Source organism: Cyprinus carpio, chromosome A17 (genome assembly GCF_018340385.1).
Source record: "Cyprinus carpio isolate SPL01 chromosome A17, ASM1834038v1, whole genome shotgun sequence".
NCBI lineage: Eukaryota > Metazoa > Chordata > Actinopteri > Cypriniformes > Cyprinidae > Cyprinus > Cyprinus carpio.
The window spans coordinates 5,126,116-5,141,410 of record NC_056588.1 but is presented as its reverse complement, the minus strand read 5'-3'; positions in this window follow the sequence as shown (position 1 = coordinate 5,141,410).

Sequence of the window (15,295 nt, the reverse complement as noted above, 5' to 3'; positions counted from 1 at the left end):
GTCCTTAGTCACTGAAGTTCTTATTTTAGTTTTAGCAGAACACAAATGGGATATTTTTTATATTTACACAATGTGCTTCAATAAAGTCTGGCTTCAAAGTTGCGTACTGTATCAGACTGGAGGATGCCACATGGAGGATGGCCTTTGGAGTGTGAAAAACTGACTAATGGACTGAAAAGTTTCCTTGATGTAGTGCCATGAAATGGAGCACAATGTAAAATAGAAAGCTGGCTTGACCCCCAGAGTCACATTTAGGCTCTCAGTGAATTATTTTCTGCAGTCCAGTTCCAAATTCCCACACTGGCTGCTAATGCTTTACCACTGTTTATCAGAACTGAACTATAGCTGATCCCAATTGAAGGGCATTCTAAATAAAGTCTTGGTCCATTAGAAAAATTAGAAAAACAAGACATTATGGTCTGTGAATTTGTTCCTTTACAGATTCCCTGACACATTCATTATAATTATTTATGTTTATTTTTTATTTTTTTGTGCAAATGCAAAAAGAAGACAATTCTGCTTATTTGCACATTTTCTCAAAGGAATGGCTTAAACAAAGTTTTCTGTCCTGTGATTTAGGAGCATGCTAACATAGATGATCTCAGCATCAGCAGACATTTGCTCAAAGGCACAAAACTCCAGTTTTTTTCTTTTCTTTTCTTTTCATTATGTTTAATTTTGCTGCAGCTTATGTTGATTATACTTTGCTTCGTTGAGGTTCTGAAAATCATAAACTTTCATGCTTTTCACATTTAACTTCTTCATTCTCTTTCTCTCATTGAAATAATGGTTTTGCACAAACCTGCTTGGCAAATCTACAGTGTGTTCAACTTTGCTTGCATTTCTTCATACTCTCCATGTACAGTACATTAGGTCAGTAAACATCAATTCTCCATGGATTTTACAGCTTAGTCAATTTAAAATGCCCGCTGCTTGTCCTAATGCAATGCTTGCTTCCAAATTTGACCTTCCATTTCAACTATGATGAATGCAAAAGAAACCATTCATTATTTGACTGGACATCCAACAGCCAAAAAGGTTAAAAATTAGGTTATTTTAATTTTTGAAAAGATAACTGTTGAAACAACTGCATACTGTTTAAAAAAAGAAAAAAATGTCTGCACTGTGCCATTTGCACTAAGTAGCACACTGTAAAAAATGACCGTGAAATTTACAGAAAAACTATGTAAAATCCATACAGAAAAGTATTGTAAACCCCAAAACATATTTTTTTTGTTTAATTCACAGTGGAATTTTGTAAACTATTAAACATAATATTTTGTTAATATTTACAATAACAATATGTGATTGTAATCAAAATTATTTGTTAAAATTACAAATTATTGGTATCAAAAAAAGAGAAATACTGTAATACTCATAACAAAACAATTTTGTTAATTTGACATGCAAATATTGTAAAAACTAAAGTTTTAGTCTGTTGTTTTTTTAAAAATACAAATAAAGTATGTATGTCACTTTACAAGTTTATGCTGTAGACTAATTTTAGCATGATTGATGAAACGATGCAAATTGAGGTAATACATTTTTTTTTTCCACAAAAAATAAAAAATAATTGTGAACCTGAGAGGTTGCCCATCTATATATATAAAAAATATGGCTACAATTATAATAATATTGTTTTTATAATTTAGGCTATTTGTTTGTAGCATATTGTACACTGTAAAAAATAAGTGTCATTTTAACTGTACAATTTTGTAAAAACGCTACAAAAAAAAGTGTTAATAAGTTAACAGTAAGTTCCTGTACTATATACAGGGAAAAACTGTAAAAGATCTAACCAGACATTTCATGTAATTTTACAGTAAAATGCTGTTAATTTTACAGTTTTTAGAAATAAAAAAAAGAACAAATCAATGTATAATTTACAGTCAAAAACTGTAAACTGATATTCCCAGAATTCACTGTGTGACGCTCCACATTTGAAAAGTATTTTGTTTAAATAATCATGTTTTTTAATAGTTTTTTGTTATCAGTTGTACATTTGGGCTTTATGTTACATCTTCTGCTGTTTAATGAAAGTTTATTGAATTGTTTAAGTATCGTGTGTCACCATGATGGTGTTTTGTGTTTGCATGAATGACTTTGTGCACCTTCTATATATTAATATAAACTTCTGCTTGTGGCGAAGCAACTTGTGATGAACTTCGATTCTTCATGTGGCTTTCTCTTTTACCACCTGCATTATTATGGTGGTTGTCAGTATGTTAAAGGTACAAAACAGATTTTAATAGCAGTGTGCGTTGTTGAATTTACTGGTTTACATTCAAATTTTCTTGTTTGTAAATAACAGTTTTATACTGTAAAATTTACAGTTTTTGGCCGTAATTGTGTTTACAGTTTTTCTGTATTTTTTACAAAAGTATTCTGGCAACCACAGCTGCCAAAATTATTTTGTAAAAACTACAGACTTTTTTTTACAGTGTACTGTAAAATTTACAGTTTTTGGCCGTAATTGTGTTTTACAGTTTTTCTGTATTTTTTCAAAAGTATTCTGGCAACCACAGCTGCCAAAATTATTTTGTAAAAACTACAGACTTTTTTTTACAGTGCATGCTATTATTCCATCGCCAAAATAAACTTCTTTTGAGACTGCTTCCCATTATACAGTGCACCCGACTTGCATTTAACATTATCAACTACCATTTTTAACTTCCTGGCTCATTCTTTGATTGTGCTATCAAAAGTTTTGGGGAATTTGAGTTCAAAATTGGATTCATTTATTTCTGAGATGATAACTGAAACTGCATACTGTTTCATGTTCTTTTTTCTTTTTTTAATGGAAGAAAATGTTTGTTTTTATAGATGTCAACTGCTTTCCATAACGCGATGCACTGAACTTGCAATGTGCTCGAGTGTGACAAATGCAACAAAAATGTTACCAGCCAGCCTTTTAATCATCTTGAATCATTATTTGATTGTACTACTGAAATTAAATTAAAATTGGATTCATTTATTTTTGAGATGATACCCTTTGAAACAACTGCATGCTGTTTCACATTCTATTTTGTCTGTACCCTGTACTGTATTATGCACTAAGCAGCATTCTAGTGTTCCATTTCCAATATAACCCTCATTTTGAGCTGTTGACAGAGGTGTAATAGATATATGTGAATGTGGATGTCATTTTTATGGGTCGTATTGGTTTCTCATTGTCTTTGCATGCCTGTAGTGGACAGCAGAAGACACGATCATTAGGCAAAGTGCACAATACCCAGTTGTGCTGCCATGTTTCTGGCAAATCACTCAAGTAAATGTTGTGAAACTTTGTTATAGGCTGGCTGCCCGTCCCTTGGTTTTTACTGGGGGGTTATGTTGGATTAATTCAGAAACTGTGGTTTAGCATTTGGTTGGGGCAGTTTAGTGATGAGTCGCGGTGGAGGGATCGTTTTTAAAGAGATTGGGATGAAATAGGGTCTGAATCAAGCTAACCCTCCCGTAGCGACTTATGAAATGGATCAAAGCGATGACTCATTCATTTCCTCTCTGGATGATTTTTAACTCCCTCATTCTCAGGGGTGTGTTTGAGGAGTCTTTGTAGCATTAAAAGGCCATTTGCTGGACCCGCTCAGTTTGAGAAGTATTTTGAATGCAATATGCTGTACTAATGTGTTTGGCCAAACATTGCATGACTTTGTGCTTGGCCTGTAACTCGTCTTGCTACAGACGTGCATGATATTTAGGAGAATATTGTAAAGCATGACAGACTGAGTAAGTTTGATATCTGATTCTCTGAGCAGGGCAGGAATAAACCTTTTTTCTGTAAAACTGTGAGCGTCTGTGCCAACAGAAACAGTCTGCTGCCAGCAGAACCATTTTATAGACCTCCTATAGGTTAAATTCTGCTGCTTGGGAGGACATGAACTAAATCATAACTAATTTTTTTTATTTTATTTTTGGGTTGATTTTGTAGTTGAAATGTCACTATAATGAGATCTCATTATTGTTACATTGGCAACATTGTGAAAACATGGCAAAACAAAGTAAACAAAGATTATTGGAATATGTTTAACAAGAAAATACTATTTCAGTCTTTCTATTTCATTTCTATTTCATATTTAATTCAATGTGTTATTGTAATTGTGAAATATACTAGCAATTTCTGTGTGAAAATTAACCAAAACCAGTTGTTTTATGGGTTAGGGTTATACTCTCGAAAGTCAGTAATTCATTTCACAAAACATGTTGTGGTCTGCACAAACCAAGTTTATCCTGGCTGAGGTTAACCCCTATTTAATGTAATTTGGGTCATATTTTCTTTTATTTTGAGTAGTTTTATTCATGATTTTAGAGGAGATGAATATGCACTCAAAAACATGGAGATTGATTGGCCTTTGATGTCATATGGAAAGTGTTTTTATCTTTTTGTTAGCCTATTTGATTAGCCTATTTATTTTTTTGCCATTCGTGCATGATAATACAGTTAGTTGCATTTATGTTTTTACATTTAGGACAATTTTTGGGTTGTGTCTCACCAGTCAAAAACCTAGAAAAGCAAACAAAATTGTCCTTAGAATTAAACACTGAAATGTATTAATTTTGAACTGAAAAGCACCAGCAGTGTGCAGAATTAGTACCATCACAGACTAAGTACATTTCATTTTACTAAATGTCTGTTTAAAAACCAGAACTGAACTCTTTCTAAACTGAGATTTTAGTGCTCTCAGCAGACAATAATTCACCCTTTTGTGGTTAGCTCAAACCATGTTTATCCTTGCTGACGTGAACCTATATTTAGTGTAGTCTAGGTCAGATTTGTTCTTCATTTTTAAGGATGAGGGCATGTTATGCAACCTGTCCGTGTTGACATTCACCTGATTTTCTATTTATTTTTTGCCATTTATGCATGATTATATGGTTAGTTGTATGTTATTGTTCATTGATTTAGCACTGATTTTGAAAGCTGAGAATATCTAACCAAACATCCTGCAAATTGGTACTGTATTTATGTATTATTTCAATATTTATTGACTTATACAATAGTTAGTCCAAGGTCAAAGTGTGTTCCTTAATAAATGGCTTTCATAAGAATAAAGTGTATGCAGCAGTCTTATCTTAGTATACTTTATAGTTTTTATTAATTTTGAATTTTTTACTTTTTGTTCCATTAAAATTTTGGGTGTTTTAGTAATTTTGTTGTATATTTTTATTATTATTTTTTAAATGCTGTGTCTAGTTTTTTTTTTATATATATTTTATTTTTAGTTGTTTTAATCAAGTTAAACTAAATTAAAATGAGAAATGTTGCAGAACTTGAGGAGGACTGAAATAAAATGTTTTTTTTTTTATCTTTTTGTTTTATGAGTTAACATTTATTTTATTTAAAATAATGGATTTTGTATTGTTTTAGTTAACTATAATAACCATGCTATGCAAAGGTATCATTATCATTATCAATTTACATAAATATTTGGCTGTTATTGCACCGCTCTTTATGACAGAAAAAAGAAAAAAAGAAAATGTCAAAATTTCAGCTCTCTGGCCTTATATAGTCCCTATAAAATTATAATAATAGTAATAATATTCAGTGCTTGTGTAGTGAAGCAGTGCATAAGAGCAGTGTTTGCCATTTAAACATTAGCACTGGCACCATTCAAAAGGAATCCAATATTTGTTTAATCTGTTATGCTTCCACAGGTGCCTATCACTCTAGGTATGCTTATTACAATAGTTTATATTCTCTAAATGTCCTTGTTTTGCAGTTAGACCAAGTGCTTGCTGAACAGAGCAGTAAAAAATAAAATATGAAAAATATAGATCTATTATCTGAAGAAATGAAATGCCTCCACCATTGCTCAACAGAATTAATTTGAGGCAACAAAAACATTCCAGGCACTCCTTGGCAACAAATTCACATTCATTGCATAAATGCAATGTTTATTCAACAGCCCCCTTGAGGCAAAATTGACTGATTAAGATAGTGATGAAATATTTATAATATCTTGTGCACTACTTTCAACTTTCTCAATCTAGGTTAGGCATTTCTTTTCTATTTCTGTTTTTTGGACTAAAACAAGTATCTACATGATGTTACACCATTGTCACAACATGCTTTGAAAGAAGATGAGTTGAGATCATCAAGAGTAAGCGATTTTCCCAGAAGATATTAATCCAGACTTTGGTGTCCTTAACTGTTCTGAGCTCCAACTACTATAAATCCACATTCATAAACCTTTGAAAAAAGAAGAACGAAAGAAGAAGCCAGAGAAGAAACCACACAAGCCCTGCTTCATGCTGGAATTTAAGCATACCTTGGCAGGACAATTGCTAAAAGAGCCTGGCCCCCTCGACACATAGCGGCCCCCTCAGTTCTGGCTTTGCACTCTTCACCGTACTCGAGAGACGCAGTGTAAGCGCATATAAATACGACAGCCCTCTGATTGCGGCTTGGGCCCACCGTTGAGCTGAAACATGTTGTGTAGCTAATCCTTCTCTCTGAAATATAGCGCTGGCATGCGTGTGCTATTAGCCAGGTCTGATGACAGCTGGGAATGTGACAGCATTTCAGGTTAATGTTCCAGGCGCCCATGTCACGTCAGTGGGATGGTGAGTGCCGTTGAATGACAAAGGGCAGGGGGATGTGGATGAGACGCAGGAGATATTCTGAGAAATTTGTAGAAGCATATAGGATTCATCATCAATTTTCAGCACATGTTCAGCCATAAAAGTGAAAAAATAATGTATACAGTATAAAAATGTGTGTAATTGTTTTTTCAGAAAAATGCACTATACTGTCAAAAATGTAAATTTGGTTGCCACAAGTATAAACTTCTAACTTCTAATTGAGCTCAATCTTGTATAACTTAAAAAAAAAACAGGTTGAGATTGCTTAAATGACTTTGGTAGAAAGTTAAAGTAATGGAAAAAGATATGTTAGCATGACTTACTGATCACATCTTTTTTTTTTTCTTTTTTTTTTTTTTTACATTGTACAGTGGTTATTGGTTAACTGTAAGTTACTTTAGCACTGTAAAAGTATAAATGGTTTACATTGCATAAAAGATTGCATAGTATTTAATCTTATTGTAAATATTGATACATTTCTGGCTTTGAAAAACAAAAATGACTGTTTAATGTACAGTGAAAACTGTAAAAGGACATTCTTAGAGTGATACACCACACTATATTATATGTAAATGATTTTGTTGCTTCTCTTTTTTCATCTTTTTTCATATCTATGGAGTACATAAGGGTGTTTTTATGTTATGTTTCTAGTTATTTAGGCAATGTTTATATATATATATATATATATATATATATATATATATATATATATATATATATATATATATATATATATCAAATAGCATGGGGGTTTTGGCTTGGCTTTTTTTATTTTTGTTACCACATTTGCATGACTTTTGTAGTGAATTTGGTGCATTTACATGTACATAAATGACTCTATCCTATCATGAGGCACAATGCATTCTTAGAAAAAACTGTACATTTTTGCATCTGTATTGAAATGTCATGTATGTAATAGAGCCCTTGGGTGAAGTTCTCTGAGTCATCTTTATCTGAATGTTCAGAAAAAATAAATTCGGTCTGTCAGTGGAAAGAAAGGAAATGCATCCAGTCTAAACATCTTTCTTGGTGTGGGTGATAAATTCAGAGCGGTGTAACTGCCCCTCAGTTAAATAACTGACGTGGGCCAACTTTTCCAGACAAAAACACTCCGAGAAACTCTGGATATGGAATAAAGATAGTAGCCATCTGGACAGAGTTCAGAAATTCGAATGTGTAACCAGCAAAACTTCCCAAAGCAAACATTGATCTTTAGGAGTGTTGGATGTGAGTCAGTTCATCATCTCAGCTCTTGAGTTCATACTTATCTACTGGTCTTCCACAAACAGAGCTTAATGAAGCATTTCTTAATGAATATATCTGAACCTGATCAGCATGTGTGAAATACATTTAGACACGTTTACACCACTGATTGACCTAAAACACATTTGCTCTAAAGAGAAGCTCCAATGTTTAAGGTCTCAGTCATTCTAACACCAGTGGGTATCCTTGTGATGGAGGCCAAACATTTGGAGTGGTTTAACCATCCTGACTAGAATAACTAATGCAATGGCTATCTGATTCTAACAGAGTGTTTTGGATAGGCCTTATTCCAGATAAGCAGCCAAGATAATGAAACATGTTATTCAGCCCCAGTAAGGCTTGAAAAATCTTGTGACCTAAATGACTCTGTGAGATTATCATAAAAAATGAAATGTGTGTGTATATATTCTATTCTATTAGATTAGATTAACCTACTACATACACATATACTTAATATTATTTAGAAATAATTAAAGGTTTGATTATGCGTTTTTATGAATATAAAAAATATGTTTTGTCAACTAAAATATTATTTTTTTCATTCCATTTGGTAAATGACAAATAACTGCTTCCCATTAAACTGTGAAAAAAGGAGGGAAAAACATATTGTTCATTCATTATACTTTTTTTTTGTCTGTGGTGGAATGAATGAGGTGTAGACAGTTTTAAATGTGAAAATGTTTTCCGGAGGTGCGAGTGTAGGTGAGCGAGCTTAAGGAGTGCAGGTGCAGGCCTGGTATAGGTTTGCTGTGGTGATTGATGCTGTGCCGGTGTGCGTGTGTGAAGTGTCAGTCGTGGGTTTCACTGGGGGTTGTCAAGTGTTGTTGTCAAGGTTATAGGCAGCCAGTCCAGTACAGAGGAAATGAAATCACATATAAGTGGTGCAGTGGAGCAGTCTCCCAACTGAAGTGCTGGATCTGCTTTGGTCAATAAGGAGCAGCTGTGGCCTGATGAACATGAGCCTGTGTTTTGGTGGTTACCCAGGGTGAAGTTAATGCATGCTCAAAGGAGTGCCTCATGGTCTCTTTAGATTAAATCACAGTTGGGCTGTTTAGTGTTTAAACAAGGTAGGTACAACAAACCTAAAGGATAGTTCTGGCACTTTTGTTGATCTTTGAACATAACAGGTCTACTACATATTTTAATACATTAATTTGTATTTTTTTTCTAATTGTTCTGATTTGTTATATTATTCGTATTTAAAGCAACTGTATGTAGTTATTTTTGCAACTTTGGAGCCCCCAACAGTTACATAGCTGTACACTTGCATTTGTTGCTGCCATAAAGCAATCCACTCTTTTGGCTGAATTTCATACCCGCTCACCTGTTTGTGGGAAAGAAACTGAAGCCATTTGCCATATTAGAATCAGTACCACCTGAATGATTTTGAAGCTGATATTTCAAGGTTAAAATCTACATATAGCTGCTTTAAACTTAACATGTCGTATGTTGAATAAAATATCAAAAACAAACATGTGAGCTATAATTACCTACAGTATAAACAAAATAAAGTTCACTATAACACTTTACGTTTTGTATAACCGTAAGTATTACTGTATGTATAAAAAGTATACTGAACATAATGTAAAAATTAGCTTGATTTAATTAAATTTGATCTTATCCATCAGAAGTGGATTCAATTATTAAAAAACACATTGAACACACACCCTAAAAAATTACATTGCTGGCAATACAGGTGGTTTGAGTGAAGTGGAAAAATAAGTGTGATTCATTCAAAAGAGAAAGTTTCTTTTTTTTTTTTTTTTTTTTTTTTAAAGGTTATGAAAACAAACATTTTTTCCTTCATATGCAACAATGAATCATTAACAATAAGGCCAGGAACATGTGTTAAGAAGGTTTTGCTTTAATCTTGAGTTTAAATCAGAAAAGAAGTTTGGATAAGAGACTTGAGACATTAAGCAATTTTAAGGACTGATTTCTTTGTGACCACATTCAATGCGATCCCTGGCTTGAAGCATATTGGTAGGGGCGTAGCCATCATATCAGAAGTGAGAGGGACAGAAATGTCCAATATAATAATACCTTTTTTTTGGCCTAATTGACAGATTTTCTTATCTTTTACTTTCAGTTGGCTAAGAAATCAAATACACAGCTGGACAATTACCAATAATTTGTATTCTGTAATATTTTTTCCTATATTTTCCTAAAGGCAATTTTTTGATTTGTTCACATACTACACTTTTTTTTCTCTCTTTTTTATATCACAGAATAAGGCAGAAAATATATTTTATAGTTTCTATAGGCTGCTGTTATAGGCTAAATGCTATGTCAGTTAGCACAGCATTATTCAGATACTTTGTTTATTAGGCCGTTTTGTTTGAATGTATGTCAGTGGAGGAGAGGCTTCAATACGCTGAATAAACAGCTTTTTTGAGGAAACAGCCTAAATCATTTAATGAATCAACAGCCTATCGGCTATTCTTCAAAATGTTTTACACTAAACAGTAGTTTTGGATTGAACTATTTTTAGAATTTACACCGAAAATAATGCTTTTTAAAAGAGAAATCACAGATTTTTTGCAATAGGTGGTATTCATTCCTATGGTTACCGTTAAGGGTGAAACGTCCCCCGCGTATTCTACGCCCATGGTATTGGGAGAGCCTGCATGTGCATTTGCATGGTGTTTGTTAGTGTGCACTTTCTGGCACTAAATTGTACAATGTGAGATCGGCTGTTAGTGATTATGTTTGGCAGTCTACTGAGTGCAAACCAAAAGTAGTTTCCTGCCAAACTCTGATACTGTCTGCAATCACATGCACGTTGTGAAGAAATATTTAGCAAGAATAAATTATCATCCTGTTCCATTTGCACAGTTGATCATCCTATAAAACTTCTGAGAACTAATTAATGACTCTTTCATTTCTTAAATTTAGTAATTTAAGTCCTTTTTTTTTTAGCGTACAGTCACTATACAGTCATAATGAAAGCATCAGAGATCGATTTCGGTTTTGGAGACATGGCTGTGGATCCGGTTACACATATTGATACATTTATGAGTCACTGTTTGATTGGAATTGTAAAAATAGAATCACTTCCTCTGTGCTCTTTGACCGGTGGCCAGATTCTTGAAAATCTTCTCAATAAGTAAAAAAAAAAATAATTAACATAAATTCCAAGAAGTTTGTAATTTCTTTGTACGTGTAAGTGAATTTTTTGAGGAAGTTGTCAGATATCTAAGACCACCTTATCTTTTATTTATAAGTAGTAAATTACAGGCTTTATTTGTGTTCTCTAAAGGTAATGCATCCTAAGGTCCTTATTTGTTTTTGAAGAGTTGTTACTGAATTAGAATTCAGCGAAAAGCTACGCCACACTTAATCATGACTAATCACTTTGTGAATCCGGCCCCAGCTGTATGGAACTGTCCCACAATTCTCTACCTTTTTATGATAATCTCACAGAGTCATTTAGGTCACAAGATTTTTCAAGCCTTACTGGGGCTGAATAACATGTTTCATTATCTTGGCTGCTTATCTGGAATAAGTTGTGGAATCAGTGTGAAAAGAAAACAGAGTTGAGTCAGAGTTTTTAAGGGTTGATTGTTTCTTTCGTGGGACTTGCTTGTCAAAATGGGTGTCAGGTTTCCCTGTTAAGTCCTTCCTGTGAACCTCATCACCTCTGAAAGGTGTTTAAAGAGACAACTGGTTATGCATCTCAATTTGAGCAACATAACACAATCTCTGAAGAATACAGGATTCTGATTGGTTAATCTTATTGCTGCAGTCAAATATGTTGATGTAAACTGTATAATTAAAAGTTGTCCCTAGTTTCATGTCTCTCAAATCACAGTCTCTTCAACTCAGAATAATATTTTATATCCATTTATTTATTTTTTTATGTTTTTTGTAAGTGGCCATGTAATAAGTGAGAGTCAACGCACAAAATAAACTGCTTCGGTGTGATTCAAAACCACTGACTGTATATTATCCCTTATTTTACAACTAAACAGTGCCTTGTCAGTTACTAACCATGCAGGTCTTTCTAATTCATAACTAATAAGCTCTGTATTTATGCCATCTTTTCTTCATAAGTACAGCCTTTATCTCTTGTGGACAGAAGAAAACCTCTAAAGGTAATCATCAGCCAATTGTATGTCAACTTAGCATGCACGGATTCACTTTTGTTTAACAGGTTATGTACTTAAATTCTGCACAAGTTTACAATATATCAAATCATTTGAGGGTGGCTTGCCAAAGTACATTTTTACGGTTTCATTCAAGTTGTTTCAGATAAAAGCATCTGCTAAATGAATAAATGTTCTTTGTTCTTAGTTTTATTTTGCTTTGTTGCAATGGCATGCTATCGCTTGAGTGTATCTTTACTTGTCTAGTTAGGACACTACTCTTTGCTGATGGTAGTTGGAGATCAAGGACAAAGCTGGCCAGCTTGTTTTCACAAGACAGCAGAAGCTCCATCTGGATCCAATCCTAGCCCTGAGGTGCCTCCAGTGCAAAGCCTTCTGGAGTTGTGTGCCGGTTTTGGCATGAAGCCCAAACTAGCTGATAAAACCAGTTCTAGATTAGGGCCAGAGCTCTTATTTTAGACTAAATTGAAAATAGCTCATGGAGACAGCATAGGTTTAAGCTGGGGTTTGAGAAAGTAGGCAAAATGATAGCTTGGTTTAAGGTAGTTCTCAAAAACTGAGCTTTGATGCTGCTAACATTAACAATTAACAACTCACAGAACTGTTTTGAAGAAGCTGATAACAAAGCTTGTATCTGGTAGATCTCTGTTAACCACTTTAACTTTTAGTGTTTGCATATATTATAGAGTGACTCTCTATCCTGCATTCTTGCCTCAGTTTTCCCACTGTATGACTTTGCCACTCTGGTCCAAACCCAAGCCAAACATCTGCTTTAATGCTGGAGGAAGTCGACAAAGCCTCTTTTCAGGTCTGTAGATCACGTGACTCGATGTGAAACAGTCTTGGATGCCAGATCTCTTCCACCCTTTGCCTCCATGGAGAAGAGGGACAGCAGAGGAAGAGGCATGATTCGTTTTAAATATACAGTAATTAGTTTACAATCACCTGCCAACCACCCAACGTGGTTGTTAGGCTGAAGGGTGATGTCACTCTCCTGTGTTTCTAATTAAGGTGGAGAATTGGCTCCCCGTGAGCAAAGCTTTTTGTCAGCTTTTATCCTGTACTTGGATCAAACGTACCAATGCATTATTAACTTTGAGTCCAACTGAGGGCCGGAAGCGATGGGGGTCTGGTTTCCAGACCTGTGCACGTGGAAATTGTTTTGTGTGTCCCTGCTGGTTTACTGAAGCTCTTCTTAGTAGTAGTTTCTCTTGCCTAATGAGCGCAGTTTAGGAATCTCTCTTCAAACATGAGAAACCTATCAAATATTAGTTCAGACTGGCTCGTAATGTGATGTAAGGCATGGGGCAAGTGTTTTTGCTAGTTTCAGCCTGACACAGTCCTCATTTTCCCCGTCCTGTGCCGCGTTGTTTAAATAGCAAATGCATTTGTGCCTATTTGTGTGCTCATGGGCATGCTGGTCTAAAAAAGAGGTGTGTTCAGGCGCATTGTTGGCGCATTGCTATTTTGAGGAACTGAAAGTAGACTGCGCCATAGACCAATTCAAACCTGGTCTAAAGTCTGGCACAATATTTTTTCTTTGGGGATGGGAGATCAGACTCTGATTGGTTTATTGCATGTTATGCCCAAAAAACATCCATCACTCACCAATATAACATCAACAAACCATCTAGACCATGCGCTGGGCGCGTGGACCGCTTTCCCGTCATTAAACTAGCAAAAGTGGATTCGGACACGCCCTGAGTGCACCTGCGCCGTGAGTTTTAGACCATGCGATTAGACTGGTAAAATAGGGCCCTAAGATTCCAAAATGTTTTTTTTTTTTTTTAGTGATGCAATAGAAAGACCATTTTGGGTTACTCAATGACTCAGGTTTTTAAAAAAAACTATTTTCCTCTGTTTGAAGAACATTTTGAAGAACAATTTTCCCACTATACAATCTTAAAAATAAAAGTTCTTTATTGGCATCCATTGAACTTTTCTATCTGAAAAAAGGTTCTGTATTAGGTTCCTTCATACTAAGAAAAAAAACACATGGTTCTTTTAAGAACCGATTCTTTGGGGAACCGAAAATGCTTCTTCTGTGGCATTTCTGGGAAAACAAACTTTTAGAACCTTTATTTTTATGAGTGTAAAGAACCTTTTCTGCAAATGAAAGGTTCCATAGATGTTGAAGGTTCATGAAATTATAGATTCCAATAAAAAGCCTTTATTTTTAAGAGTGGCTGAAGTCTTTTAACTGGTTTGTATGCATTTCGTATCTGTAAAGAATCAGAATCAGAAAGAGCTTTATTGCCTAGTATGTTTGCACATACAAGGAATTTGTTTTGGAGACAGAAGCTTCCGGTACACAGAAGCAACAACAACACACAGATAATAATAAAGAAAGATATGTGAATAAAATACCACGGGAGGGATTTGCTTTATTAAAGTCACCAAGAATAACTGTAACATTCTCTGGGTGTTATTGTTCTGTGTTTGTGATCTGTTCAGCCAGCTGTTGTAGCGCCGTGCTCAAGTGCGCTTGCAGTGGAATGTAGACACTTATGAGAATGATTGAGGAAAACTCCCATGGCGAGAATGGCTTACAGCTGATGAACAGCACTTCTAGACTGGGACAGAACATCTTTAATGCTGTTACATCTGTACACCTCCTTTCGTTGATGTAGAAGCGTGTACTGCCGAATGTTCACAACACATTTGAAACTTTGAGATGAAACTGTATAATTTTTCCTTCAATGTTTAGTCTTAGACTTACTTTTCACCTCAAGGTGAGCAGACCTAACTATTCACAGATGGCTTTTCTTTTTAGCTTTAACAGTTATAGAAGAATGCTCTATACTGTAGGTTTTGAAGAGCCGTTTGTAATTTTTCATTTTGTTGTCCTCACTTAGTATCAAACTCATGAGTTAAAAAAAAAAAATCAGCGTCAGTAGTTAGATTCACAAATTACTCTTAACAATACTCATCTTTAAAAAAAATCAGTATCAAACTCATGAGTTATTGCTTTGAAGTAATGAAAGAACTGTTAATGGAACCAAAACTGTTAAGTGGTATGATTTCCATTCCTATTTTGTAACATTACTCATTTTTAAATAAGTGAAATTGAAATTACAAGATGTTAAGATAATAATTATTGTACTGAAACACCTTGTTAGTTAATATACTGTACTAGTCACATGGTGCTGTAGCTGTAAAGTGCAGTGGCAACAGCTTTCTAGGATTTCGTTATATCCAGTGTACACTGCCTTATCTCTTAAACATTTGATGACAAATGATTTGGACAAATGGGAGAGTAATGCAACAGTCTTAGTCTGTGTCTGGACGTTTTTAAGGAGCAGAACCTCAGTCCTGTTTACATTCAGCTGGGGGTCCACCGTGGT